The sequence below is a fragment of the Anopheles ziemanni genome, chromosome 3, assembly GCF_943734765.1.
Source record: "Anopheles ziemanni chromosome 3, idAnoZiCoDA_A2_x.2, whole genome shotgun sequence".
Lineage (NCBI taxonomy): Eukaryota > Metazoa > Arthropoda > Insecta > Diptera > Culicidae > Anopheles > Anopheles ziemanni.
Window position 1 is genome coordinate 37211046 of NC_080706.1, and position 14297 is coordinate 37225342.

General features: G+C 45.9%; 1 protein-coding gene across 1 annotated transcript in view; it reads right to left on the bottom strand.

Annotated features, from left to right (window-relative positions):
- LOC131286015 (acetylcholine receptor subunit beta-like 2) overlaps positions 1–14297 on the bottom strand; it is a 30718-nt gene that overhangs the window by 6865 nt on the left and 9556 nt on the right. The window lies entirely within an intron of this gene.

Sequence of the window (14297 nt, forward strand, 5' to 3'; positions counted from 1 at the left end):
TGGAAACTATATCTATAGCTCTATGCGTATAACACTAAAGTTCCAAAAATTAAGATTTTTATATTTAAAATTTTTGAAATCACACCAAATACATAAAAATATATAGTGAATTTTAACATTCAAAACTCCTGTTGAGTTGATACAAGGTTCAAAATAGAACGCGTACCAAAGAAAACGCATGAATGTTAACTAACGCATAAAAGCTAAACTCAGCGCTAAATTCACAACACTTGCCGAGAAAGGCGCCCACAAAGCGCGAGAATGTGAAAACTTCGGTCAATCAAACAATTAGCGACACCCGCGTCCGACACTTGCAAAGATGCGAAAGGAAGCGTTCCACCCGTTACTCAATGATCCATCAAGCCCATTCAAATCGAACGCCAACCCTTCGCCAACCTGAAGCGTGGCACGGTGTAAGGGCATCGTGTCGCGAAAAAAGAAACACCCGGGAAATGGTCCGCCACCATGCCAGCACTCGGATGTTCTACGCCAACCAGCGATCAGGCTTTGGTCGCACCGAAGCGAATCGATTGTGCGTCATAAACACATACACACGACCCGCCGCAGCTAGCGCGAGTGTGGCGTCCGCTGTTGTGCTTCGTCTGCAGATGAAAGGTCTAAGAGTCGTGTCCACCGGGCGAACGGAGCGGCCCGAGTCGGACCGGACCGGGCTTCGCACGGTTCATATGCGATGAGATAGTACTTTGGGATCAAATCGACCGAAAGCTGAAGGGAATTTTCAATGAGCTGTAATGGACTGCCACCGACGGGCCATCCCTTTTGAAAAGCCTCCCACGGCACCCCCGCTGCGGGGAGGCACGGACAAGTGAAGGAAGCAATTTTCCCACCCAGCGCACCCAAAAGGGGTTCTGCCGACCCTGCGTCTACTTAAGCCAGGCCCGGGTCGGGGTGTCCGCAGCGGAGGCGAAAAACACCCAACCCTGCCAAGATGGGAGTCGAGCACGATCGGAACGCACGGCTCAAAGGCTCGCGCGAGCCGATAACCCCCGGCAGCCATTTGTTATTTATCATTTTAACTGCTCTTCTCCGTGCGGTGGTGTTGTTTTCCTTCGCGCCCTTTTTTTTTTGTCTGTCGGCTTACGTGCCTCTCGAAGCATGTGGTTAGCGAGCCCCTCCGGCAACGATCGGGGAGGGACCGCCAGTGTGGTCGGTTGTTGCGAAGCCGCAGCCGCAAACATTTTTCAAAACGGTCCCCGGTCCGAAGGGAGCGTTGCCGCGTGAAATATCGATGTCGATCAGCCGTGCTGATAGGGCCTCTGCTGGCTGAGCAGCGCACATGTTTTCCCTTTCGGCGCGCGAAGAACGGAGCCATTTATTTCTCCCTCATCCCGCACGGTGCGGGATGCTTTCTTTTTTCCGCCACGTTTGCCCGGGTTCACACTTTTTTCGCACTTAGCCGAGAGGTGAAATATTTCCATTTTCCAACCGTTCAACCGGCTTGCGGTTTGGGATGAGCCCCGACCAACCGCCAGTCCGCGTGTTACAGCGTGCTGGTACACAGTGCAACCAGGGACAAGGGCACAAGATACCGCAACGTGTACGAGAGACGGTTGCTTCGTTTTTGTACGCTTTTTTTCTGGTTAGCGTGGACGCGCAAAAACAGAAGTCATCATGATTTCAACAAACAAGCTTCTTTGCCCATCAACTAACCGCAGGTTTTCGTTGTGGCATTCGGCAAAAGTTTTCGCATCCACCGTCTTGCAGCATTCTTTGTTGTGATGAAATTAACCTTCTGGGAATTAAAGAAGTGAATTGCTTCTTCCTTTCAAACACAGCAACTCTAAGCTACCGGATCTCAGGGCTGGTCCAATTGAATGTTTTAATATACAAATGGTCTGATAATATAAATTAGAAATTTGCCAAATGTAATGCTAAATGATATATGATCAATAAACAAGCAAAACATAAAAATCTAAACTTTCTTTTACTGTCAAAGATTAGGTGATCGTTATAGCAGATTGATAATATAACTCATAGTATTCAATTTCACAAACTTTGATAAAAAAACAATCTAAGAGAACCCTGGTTTTGGCGGTCTCTTATGCTAACGTAATCTTAATATCAAACAACCAAACTTAATGATTTATGGTTAATTAACTATTCTCCTACGATTTCCAGTTTGTATAATAAATTTACAATAAATTATTAGTATTATTGTAAAGCATCGATTTTGTAAAGCAACAATTAATATTTGAAAATTGCCATGGATCAATAATGATCTTTAATTTGCGCGGTGGAAAAACAGCTACCTCAACAAATCCTTTAAGTAAAATGAAATGCTGGATTTATAATTACTTAATGTTTTATAACCTTATCGTATGGTACATAACTAGATGAATTCGTCAACGTAAATTTAACAGACAGATTCTTCCTATCGCTGCTGGTTGCTTAGCCAAGGTTATTTATAATTCTATTCATGTTAGAAACTAATCAAGGTAAAGTTAAAATTTTCTAGAAATTATTTTTGGCAAAACGAATACACGTACAACCAATTTCATTCAATGGAAGCTTAGTAAAAAAACAACACAATATTAAAAAAGTGTAGAAAAAGTTATAAATACACGCGAACATAAGGTATGGTGCATAAGAACGCGAACATAAAAAATACATAATAATAATAATATTTTTTTTAGCAAAAATATAACTCATTTTAATTTGAACCATGTAATTATAAAATTATTAGGGAAACATAAATCATAAATGTTTAGCAAAGATGGTAGTTAAGTACCAAGAAAAAACATTGGAAATCATCAGTGCCGATTTTGGCATTACTGTTTTACTAGTTTGCATACAAAGCACTAAACAACGGTTTGAGCAACAATAAAAATAACTAATAAAAGACTATTTACTTTCAAATAGTCAACTGAGGCACCGTTTGACAGCGGAAGCCTAATTGTTACTTTCTCTCCGCCGTGGTCCCTGACGCGATGATTTGGCGGTTTTCGGAAACAATTCACCTTGATTGTGCTTCGGTAAAATCTTCCCATCCCCCCCCCCCCTCGCCTTGCAATGGAAACCTTCCCAAAACGGTTCCATCAGCGCTGGACCGCTAACGATGGGTGGAACAATTTAGCTAAACGTTTATTGTAAATATGCCAGGCGGTACGCAGGCACGCACTGACTTTGGGTGTGTGTGTGTGTGTGTTCCTCCGGCCATCACTTTTGCGCTTCGATCGTGGTTTTTAACTGAAACGGGCGCGCTTTCCCGATCGCTTTACGAGGCCCTTCTCGAGCATTACGTTCAACACTTTCAAATAACGATTTCCGTTCGACAAATTGGCCAACGGGGCGCGCGAGCACCCGGCGCTGGGCCAATTTCAATTTCGCGAATGGTAGCCACCACCACCACCACCACCACGGTGCACGCGGTTCCGGGTGTGGTGATGCGGATGTGGTGCGGTGCGCGGGCAGCAAATATTTTCCTTTCCGCCTTAATTATACCATCTTGCGCGCCGGGCTGGCCCACCGAGCCAACACACCGAGCACATTATAATGGCTATGGCTTTAATCGATCCCGAGCGAAACGGTGCTCGCTGGGGGGATGCTCCGGGATGCTCATTTACCTACAGCCACACCCACCCGTGGTTCGTGGGATTCATAATCAAACGGTTAGCGCTGAAAGCGTGAAAATCCCCAAAAGAACGAGCGACTGACGTCGAACCGAGGCGGAACTGCCCTGGACGGGCTGAGAAAATGCTGACTCTTTAGCCGCAGCCATCCCGCAGCTAAACCATTTCATCCCGGCCTGGTTTTACGCCTTCGCATCTTTAAAAATCATCACACCATGACTTTTACCCCCGCAATCCCGTCCCATGCCCGTGGAGCTGGGGCAGCATGCAGAATTCCGAGATATTGAATCCTGTCAAAATGGATGTTCTTTACGATAACGGTTATGGTGCGCTGGACGGTGAGTTTTGCGTTAGCCGAGTTCAGCAACTTCACCGACCGAAGAAATGATACCACACACACACACATACACACACATTGGGCATATTATCTGCTGGCCGGAAAATAAAACCCTCCGGTACAATGCGGACCCCTGCCTGTAGGGAGGGACAGAGAGAGAGAAAGGAGTCAAAAAACACAAAAGGCAATATTTTACCTTCAATCCCGTCAGCTCTAAATGCACGTTACGCTCGCCTTCATAAACGCTGTCGTGTTCAATTTTTATTACGCCACCGTCGGCGGGCCACTTGCTGGCACACCCGGCAGGAAAAAAAAAACCCCAGTCCAAGTGCTATAAATGTCCTCCTCCACCATACGTTGGCAACGCGGTAAAAAGTTCGTTTTTGGAGCTTTCCCTTTAACGGTAAAAATAAAAAGAAAAAAAAACTCGTACCGATATTAAAGTTTGGTTCCGGGAAGTGATAATTTAAAAATAAAGGTTCATCCGATGTCCCGAACTCATCCCGTTCCATGTTGTTGCTAGGCAACGGATATTTGCATCCAGCTTTAATATGGGAAAAGTGGAGAATATTCCCTGCTGACCATGGAACGCATGCCTCCCATGGTCGAACGACCGCATTATGAACCCTTACAGTTCTTTTTTTCCCATGCAATTTCCACACCATTGAAATTCATCCCCTTCTCCGAGATCAACCTTTCCTTTCCTACTTCACTCCGAGCCACTCAGGTCCGGAGTTCACGAGTAAATCATATCAAAATACTCTTCGCACATGCGAAAACATACGCATCGACACAGTGTGCGGCCGAACGAAGACCGGAGCCGATTGTTCCTTATCTGCAGTTGATCAACACACAGCATGCGCCCGCCTCCCAACCCCCCACACACACACGCACGCACGTTCCGTTTAGTCGGTTCCGGCCGCAATGTTGGCAATCAAGCTGCAGAAACAAAATAACAGCGCAAATAAATAAACAGCTCCCAGCATCCTGACAGCGCACAACTATTTTCCAACCGAACTGCGCGCCCCGAAGGACCATCGCTGGGGGTGGTGGTGGGGGAGGAGAGGTGGGGTACTCTGTTACACTGCGCCCACCGTTCGCTTGGCGCTGGAAGCGAAAAACATCAAAGGAATTTCTCGCATTTCTCCTGCATCACATCCTTCAAAGAATACTTCCCCGCGTCCGACCCGATTGGAGCGGTAAGGCTCTAAGGCCAGCCAGCTGCTGGAGACCCGGATAGCCGCGGGGTGCGACGACCAAGGACACACCCACACCGACCCATACCCAGCACCACGTTACACGTTACGTTGGCACGAGCCGGACGGGTTTTGGGTGGGGCTCCTTCGGGCGCACGACGGGAAACATACAGATTTTGGTTTTGGCTCGGCACACTTCCAGCGCCACATTCCACCCACTCAACCCCACTCTTGCCTGCCGACGCTCAAGACCGCAACATAAAACCAGCTGGAACCGGGGAGGAAAAGGAAAAGCCTGAGAAAAGTCATGGTGCTCATGTGTACATTCCTCCAAACGGCGTTCGCCCTCTCCGTTCCTCACTTTTCTCTTACATCCATTTCACATCCTCGCTAGTTTATGTGTGTGTGTGTGTTTGTGTCCTCCGCCCCCGACCACCATCCACTTGTCACTGGTTGTGTTTATGTTTGCCGACTTGTGCAAACATGCGCATGTGGCGTAAAGAAAGCGGCCAAAGTTCCACCGACGCTCCGGCCGCTCGATTACATCATTTTCTTATAATGTTATTTTAAATTCCAAGCCATCTCCGCACCCCACCGCTGCCTCTGTGGCCAGCGACCTTCGCCTTCGGCTGCGGCGAGCGCGATGAAAGTTGCCTTTATGTGTCCCACGCGTGCCTTAAAGCCCATATTTGGGGCCCATTCGCGACATCCGGTGCCGATTGCCGTGCCGTGCCGTGCCTTCTGTTGCGAGGAGCTAATGGGAGACAATCGTACTTCGTCAGCGGAAAATCGAACGTAAATGTAGCACGGTTTGCAGATACGGTAGATGGAACATCAAGTCCTGCGACGTTTGATGATGTATTCTGTGTAGATTTGCTATATTTAATATGTTTTTGCAAACTGCAATAAAATAACCAATAGAACAGCGCAAGCTGACTAAAAGACCATACCGAACGTCCATTATAGTATTACTTTTAATTCTATCTGAAATTCGCTTTCGCATCAATCGAGTTTTAGTCTTTTAGCAAAAATGGTTTAATACAACACACTCAAAGATGAAAAATTAATACCTAAACATTCTCTTCAAACAGTGGATTTTGAACTCTCTAAAGGTATAACCAAATCTTGGTAATGCAATTGTGCTATAGAAACACAATAGTCAAATAGTCAAACTGCTTCCAATAAGAATTGCTTTTGACAATTTTTTCACAATATCAGCAAATTAAAACCAAATCTACGAACAGATAACAGTTTGTAGACCAACTTTTGCCTTAGCTGCAATGAGCCGCTTATTCATATCATGTGAAAATTGTCATAAGAGCGGGTAAAGTATGGCTACCAGTAGAAATATGATATTTTTAATATTTTTTAAAATTTTCAAGCTTGATATATGGCTATTATTTTGATGTGGAATGAGAAAACCGCTTCGTAAGAGGGCTGACTGTATGCTTCAAATGTTTGAATTATACATTATTCAATGCGGATGACTTTTTGATCAAAGAAATGTATGGTAAATAAATAAATAAATGAAATATTAATAACCATGATTTTTTATACACTCTCAGTTGGAGAGAAATTGTTGAGAAAAAAATGGTTCTAACGAATCAATTAATTTAATATTCGTTCGGCCTTGGTTATATTAAAAAAGCTCCTTTCAATATACATGAAAGGAATATGGAGGTGGTAAGAAATACGCTATGCTATAATCGTTTTTTCATCAAAAAATATTTGTGAGGTTGAAACTTAAACGCAATATTAAAACATTTGCTTTACGGTTGGCCTTTTTGTTTTGCTCTTGGCATAATAAAACCGGCTTAATAAAGGTTCACATTACTAAATTTTTGCAGTAAAAGGCATTTCGTAAATTTTTGTAACTCAAAACAGAAAGTACAAACCCAATTAGCATATAAAAAATGTATTAACTTTGCTAACGCTGTTTTAACATTGTGTCCCAGCATCGAGTTAGCGAGATTAAATAAATAATTTTGCACATTGTCCCAACAATGGAGACGCCCAGTCTTTTGTAGCTAAAGCCATCCAGAAACCACGAAACATCTGGCAAAGCCCGCACATAACAACTGTACCGCATCAAGAACAGTGAACCACTCTCCGCACTTCAGGCGGAGACCGACACCGACACTCGCTGCTCGAGTTTTCCCCGATCGGGTGTTAGGGAAACACACCGGAAAGGGACTTTGCGCACTCACCGTGTGCATATGGCTTGTTGATATTTGATTTCATGCAGTTCGGTACCGACACCGGGAAAAGGAAAAGTTCGTTAGCATCGCAAACAACGCCCCGACCAGAAGCGCAGGAAACTGCCCTTTATGCTCCGATTGGTGTGTTCGAGTGTTTTCCAAGCTGTTTACTGCACTAGCATCGGAGTGCCGGCTGCTGGAAGGGAACCGAGGTGCCCACAAAACTGCATATTAAGGAGACATTTGTGTGACGAAGCCTCATACTTTGCCGCACAATTATGATGGGCATCGAAGCTTAGGTTATAATAAATAGTGTTGTTCACAAAGTTGTTTTTGCAATTTTCTATTCTTTAAGACAACGCAAGCTAGATTTTGTTTTACTGATATCCATCAAAATTGCAACTTTAATATAACGAGTGTACCGTAGAAGCACCATACTTGGCGCGGGTCCAAACTTGGCGCACTTTCTAATATTTTCTTCGATATTAGACTATTTCCAAATTATTTCAGCCTAAAATATGTAGTCATATATTTGTACATGTTTGTACTATATATCCGCAACAAAACATGTTATTGATTTTTTGTTATTGAATGTAAATTTAATTAAATGAAAAATTCCATCCCACAAGTGCGCCATTTTTTACCCGCGTTAGCAACGCTGCTAAGGAGAAGGTGAAACTGTTTCCAATCATTTATCCGCAAAGGAAAAATTATTAGGTATTTTTTTTATCAGAAACTGTTAAAACATAAGTATTTCCAATGAATCATGATTATATTCGGCGCTTTTTGAGATTTTTATACTAATTTTGAAGCGAAAATATTTTGGGCCAAGTTTGGCTCACAGTGTTCCTAATTATTCACCATGGAGAATATGACTGTTCGCACTGCTAGCTATTTTTGAATCATAGAAGGCTTTGATGAATGAGATTATAAAAGTTAGCGATGAGATAGTTTTATTTTCACGAGAGCAGCCAAAGTCCGCTGCAAAAAAAAGCTAAATTGTTTTTTAAATTGATGTTGAAAAGTGTTTCTATTGTTTTAAGTAGTTCCTCTCCGAGACTCGTTGCGATCGGACGCACTTTTTACAGAGCAGAGTGTTAAAAAACGTGCAAGAGCAAGCCACATCATGGCTGCTTCGAGAAGCACCCTGCGGGTGGATTTCTCGAAGCTCCCCAAAAGGCCGTCCTTGATGGAGGCCACAACCCTCGCCATGACCAAGCTGGGTCTAAGCAGCTCTTCTATCCTATCAATCCGGACGAAGCCGGCATCCCACTTCCTTCACATCCGAGTGAAGGACCAGAGCCTTGCTCTAAGAACCGTCGAGGAGAACGACGGCAAGCATTCTCTCGAATGCGACGGGAAGAAATTCCCGATTCCGATCGCAATGGTCGACAATTCCGTGGTCATCAAAATCCACGACCTGTCCGAGGACATCACGGACAGATGCATTACGGATTTCTTTGCTCGCTACGGAGAAGTCCGGTCAATCCGAGCCGGAGTATGGGCGAAGCCATACCCATGTGCCGGAATCCCTGACGGATACCGCTACGTCACAGCGGTCTTGTCTAAGCCGGTGCCGTCATACGTCTCGATTGGAGGGGAAGAGACGCTGATAACATACCGGGGACAGCAGCAAACGTGTCGAACATGCCGTCTTGCTGCACACCATGGGATGACCTGCACCCAAGGCAGGAAACTGGTGGCTCAGAAGACGAGCGTCAACGAGAGGCTGTCGTATGCCTCAGCGGTGCAGAATGGCACCGAAAACCCTGCTCCAGCAACAGTCCCCCGGGCGAGCACACAAACCGTCCGTGCACCGACCGACCCGGTGAGCACACCGACCGTTCCGGCAAACACAATGCTCATCCCATCGAGCACACCGATCATCCCGGCGCCCGCATCGACCGTCCCGGAGAGCGCACCGGCCGTCCGCGCACCGACAGTCCCGACGAGCACATCGACCGTCGCGGCGAGCACATCGACCGTCGCGGCGAGCGCACCGGCCGGTGCTTCGAGTCTGACAATAGGCGCACCAGCAACGATCATCCCGATGCAGGCCACTAGCGTTGCGGCTAGTACACGGACCGTCCCGGCAGTAGCATCTTTCATCCGGGCAAGTGCGTTGACCGTACCGGCAGCATCGACCAGCACCAAGATGGACAACGCCGGACTTCAGGTGGACGCCGATACCTCATCGACGTTCAAAGCCCCTCGTGTCCCTTCACCTTCCGCTACATCTTCATCCCTTTCCTGGCAAACAGTGGCAGGTAAGAGAAAGACGGACGAACAGACGGACAGCGACGTGTCGTGCAAGTCTGGGGAGGAACCGATCAAGCGTAAGCCAGGTCGTCCTCCCAAAAAGACCAATGCCACGGCAGCGAAACCGACTGGGGTAATGGAAGTGGACGCATAGTAGTTTGGTGGAAATGGATGAGTTGATGACATCAGTGACGATCGCAACGATAAACATCAATGCGATATCCAATTCCACCAAACTAGATGCACTACGAACTTTCATACGTACTCTTGACACAGACATAATCTTCCTACAAGAAGTTTCTGTCAAAGACTTAGTGCTCCCTGGGTACAATGTTGTAACAAACATTGACCACACAAGGAGAGGTACAGCGATCGCCTTGCGGGTGAACCTAAAATTTTCTCACGTCGAGCGTAGCTTGGACTCACGACTAATCTGCGTCCGGCTTGAGAATTCTTCCACGCTATGCAACATTTACGCTCCTTCGGGAAGTCAAAACAGAGCTGAGCGGGAACTCTTTTTCAACCGCTCGTTGGCGTACTACCTGCGGAATGCACCGGGACCGGTCATCCTTGCAGGGGACTTCAACTGCGTGCTGAAGTCCAAGGACGCGACGGGTATGGGGAATACGAGTCTCACTTTGCAAAACTTTGTTGACAGTATGCAGTTGTGTGACAGCTGGGAGGCTCTCAAAGGAAACTTTGTAGAGTTCTCTCACATCACACGTGGTTCGGGCTCTCGCATCGATCGCTGCTACGTCTCTAAGGACATGAAGGATCAACTGCGTGCAACAGACATGCACGTATTGTCTTTCTCGGACCATAAGGCGCTCACGGTGCGCATCTGCCTTCCAAACATACCTCGGTTACGGCAAAATGGATACTGGCAACTTCGGCCACATATCTTGACAGCCGAAAACTTGGAGGAGTTTAGATGTAAGTGGAACTATTGGACAAAACAGCGAAGGAGCTTTGGCTCCTGGATGGAATGGTGGATTCATTTCGCCAAACCAAAAATAAAATCGTTCTTCCGATGGAAAACGAATGAAAAATACTCCATGTTCCGCTTGCAGCATAACATTCTCTATGCGAAGTTAGAGTCCTCATACGGTCGGTATCTTTCCAATCCGATCGAGTTGGTCAACATCAACCGTATAAAAGGAGAAATGCTACTCCTTCAGAGGCGTTTCTCTGAGGACTTTACACGGATTAACGAAACAAGGGTGTGTGGGGAAAACCTCTCCACCTTTCAGCTTGAGAAACGAAGGCGGGAGCGCACCGTGATCACCAGACTTACGTGTGACAACAACGTTGTTTTGGACTCTCCTAAACAACTGACAGACTATATACATACGTACTACAGGGAGTTATACACCGACGAGACAACAAACGTTGACGATACTTTTGCCTGTCATCGTGTAATCCCCGAAGATTGCGAAATCAACAACGATTGCATGGATGAGATCACCTACGGTGATGTCCTTCATGCAATTGAAAAATCGAAACCTCGAAAGTCTCCTGGGCCGGATGGAATTCCGATTGAATTTTATCAGCGAACGTTTGGGATAATTTGGAGAGAAATCATATTGATTCTCAACGAGGCTCTCAACGGTCGTTTCCCGGCGGCCTTTGTCGATGGGGTCATAGTGCTTGCGAGGAAAAAGGGAGATGGGTGCAAACTATCTTCGTACCGTCCGATCTCTCTGCTTAACACTGACTACAAGCTGCTTTCCAGAATTCTGAAGCTGCGGCTCGAGAAGATTATTGCTAGGTGGCAAATCATTTCACCGTCGCAGAAGTGTAGCAATAAACCCTGCAATATCTTCCAGGCTGTACTCTCTGTTAAGGAGAGAATATTCGAACTTAAACGGAAGAAGAAGTGTGCAAAACTCGTCTCTTTTGATCTCTCGCAGGCGTTTGACCGTGTTGACAGGGGCTTCCTGTTTGGAACGATGGATTCATTAGGGTTTAATCCCGCACTAGTGCGGCTTTTGAGGAAAATTGGTGAGCAATCTTCGTCCCGTGTCATTGTAAATGGATCCCTATCACCTGCCTTTCCCATCCAACGTTCCGTGCGACAAGGAGATCCCTTGTCAATGCACCTGTTCATCCTCTACCTTCACCCCCTCATCAAGAGACTCGAAGATATATGCTGCGATCAGGACGACCTGATCAACGCGTATGCTGACGACGTCTCCGTGGTGAGTACTTCCCCTTCCACAATCGAGCGGGTGAGAGCAGAAATTGAGGCCTTTGGAGTCACTTCTGGAGCGAGGTTAAACGTCCTTAAAACCACGGCTCTGGACATCGGAATGGTGACAACCGAGAACAGAATCAACCTGCCATGGCTGCACACCGTAGAACGGCTCCGTTTACTTGGAATTCTGTTCTCTAACAGTATCCGGGAAACAGCGGGCCACAATTGGGATACTGTTATCAATCACTTTCGTCAGTTGGTATGGCTGCACAGGGTGAGAGATCTAAACCTGCTGCAAAAGGTAACGCTGCTCAACTCATTCTTGCTCCCTAAGCTATGGTTTGTTGCGTCAGTCTGTGGCCCTCGCGCAATGGACATAGCCAAGGTAACAAGTTTGATCGGATCTCTCCTATGGAACGGATCTGGGGGTATACGTGTCTCGCTCCAGCAGCTGGCCCTGCCACGAGACCGTGGGGGCTTAAACCTCCACATCCCAGCCGTGATGACAGCAGCCCTACTTACAAACCGCTATGTTGTAGAACATCAAAGCCTCCCATTTGGAGCCCAACACATCTTGTGTGCGGGAAACCCCCCAGATATTTCACCGATACCATCTACGTATCCGTGCCTTCGCAGTGTTATCCAGCAACTGGCGTACACTCCATCGGCGGTAAAAAAACAGCTATCCACCAAGGCCCTCCGCAGGTTGCAAGTGAACAGACTACCCCCAGCCAAGATTCAGTCCCATCCGAAGGCAACCTGGAAAAAGGTGTGGAACAACATACACCGAAGCAAACTAACAGCGGAGCAAAGATCCACCTTATATTTGCTCGCGAATGGCAAGATCCCGCACGGAGAGCTGCTTATGCGTATGGGACGCACGTCTTCGGCTTCCTGCATGTTCTGTGTTGAGTGTGACACCCTGGAACACATGTTCACCTCCTGCACTCGCGTTATTGCCGCCTGGGACCTGCTGCAGCAGTGCATCAGGAATGAAGCTCCAGGGTGTCAGTCGTCCTTCGAGTGTCTCCGATTCCCAGTGCTTGGGAAGATAAGCATTGCGCAGCGGAAGGTTGTCCTTCGTTTGTTTGCAAACTACATCATCCACATCATTGGAAACAATGATGCTGCGATCGATGTAAATGTCCTTAAGTGTGCACTGTATTTGTGATTATAGAGTATAAGAAAATTTTGTTTGTACACCTTATCTATTTATAAAATAAATAGTTTATGTTTTATAAAAAAAAAAAGTTGAATTTTGAATGAAGCTGTTCAGTTCGATGAACTACATCCATTTTATTTTAAGTGCGCCAAGTTAGGAACACATCGCGCCAAGTAAAGAACATTGCTAAAACCATGCGCCAAGTTAGGAACATAATGTGCCACACAAAGAGTTTCTGAAACTTAAAGAAATATCAATTTAAGAGTTTCTCACTTATTTTTCTTATATTTTATGGTAGTTAGGCTAGCACTGTGCAAAAAATTGTATGATTTGACCGAACATTGATTTGGTTATTCAACTTTTTATGCAGAATTTCCTTAACTACGCCAAATATGGCACATCTACAGTACAATGTATTTTCAATGAAGCATATTTAAAAGATTCTAATAACCAAATCACGTTCATTCCGTTTTCCATTAAAGCAGAGCTCACGAATACATTCTAACGCTTTTCAAAACACTATTTTCCCATCAAATCAAGAGTTTCTGCAACCCTGCAGCCGCAGCAAGGCCCTCGAAGTACTTCCAACTCGGTTAGCTTTGATCTGCCACACCAGATGCTGCAATCATCTTTTAGTGTGCATCCTTTCCGACGGAGAAAAGGAAGCGATGCAGGTAAAACGATGTTTTGTTTATGACACCGTAACATAAGCGCTGCTGCCGCTGCTTCAAGTACAGAACCGAATGCAGGAAAACTCCACTTCCCGCATCAACGAATGCATCGCACGCGAAGGGGGGCCCGTACACATGACGGGCGTGCATCGAGGATTTAATGGCTTTGACAGCATCTTTCGCAACGGGTTCACAGCGTACGGCACAAACCGCCCAGGTAAGTGCTGTTTCGCTTACAAAGATGCCGTGTAAACCATCGGTAACCGCTCGTCAAAGTGAGGTGCTTTCTCGGAAGCAAACTCTCCAATAATCTCCCCAACCCTTCAACCCCTCGCCAAGCCTCGAGCCACGCCACGCAATCATGTATTAAGCTAAACCAATTAATCTATTGGACTGTAATCTGCATAATGCATTACACTCGAGCGGCATTGAATGGATATTAATTAGCACTCGGGCGGACTTTTCACGACTCCTGTTGCATGACACTGATCGGTGCATTAAACCGAGATTGATTGGTAAACGCTAGGAAACCAGAAACCCCTTTCGATAAACCCTTGGATGCAATTAATGTTTAAAATGCCTGAGAAAAAAATGCACACTTTGAGCGCTCCGTAACAGATAAGTTTTAGCTAAGAGAATGTCAATAGAATTTCAATATAATATTTGCAAATATGTTTTTTTCTTTTTAAC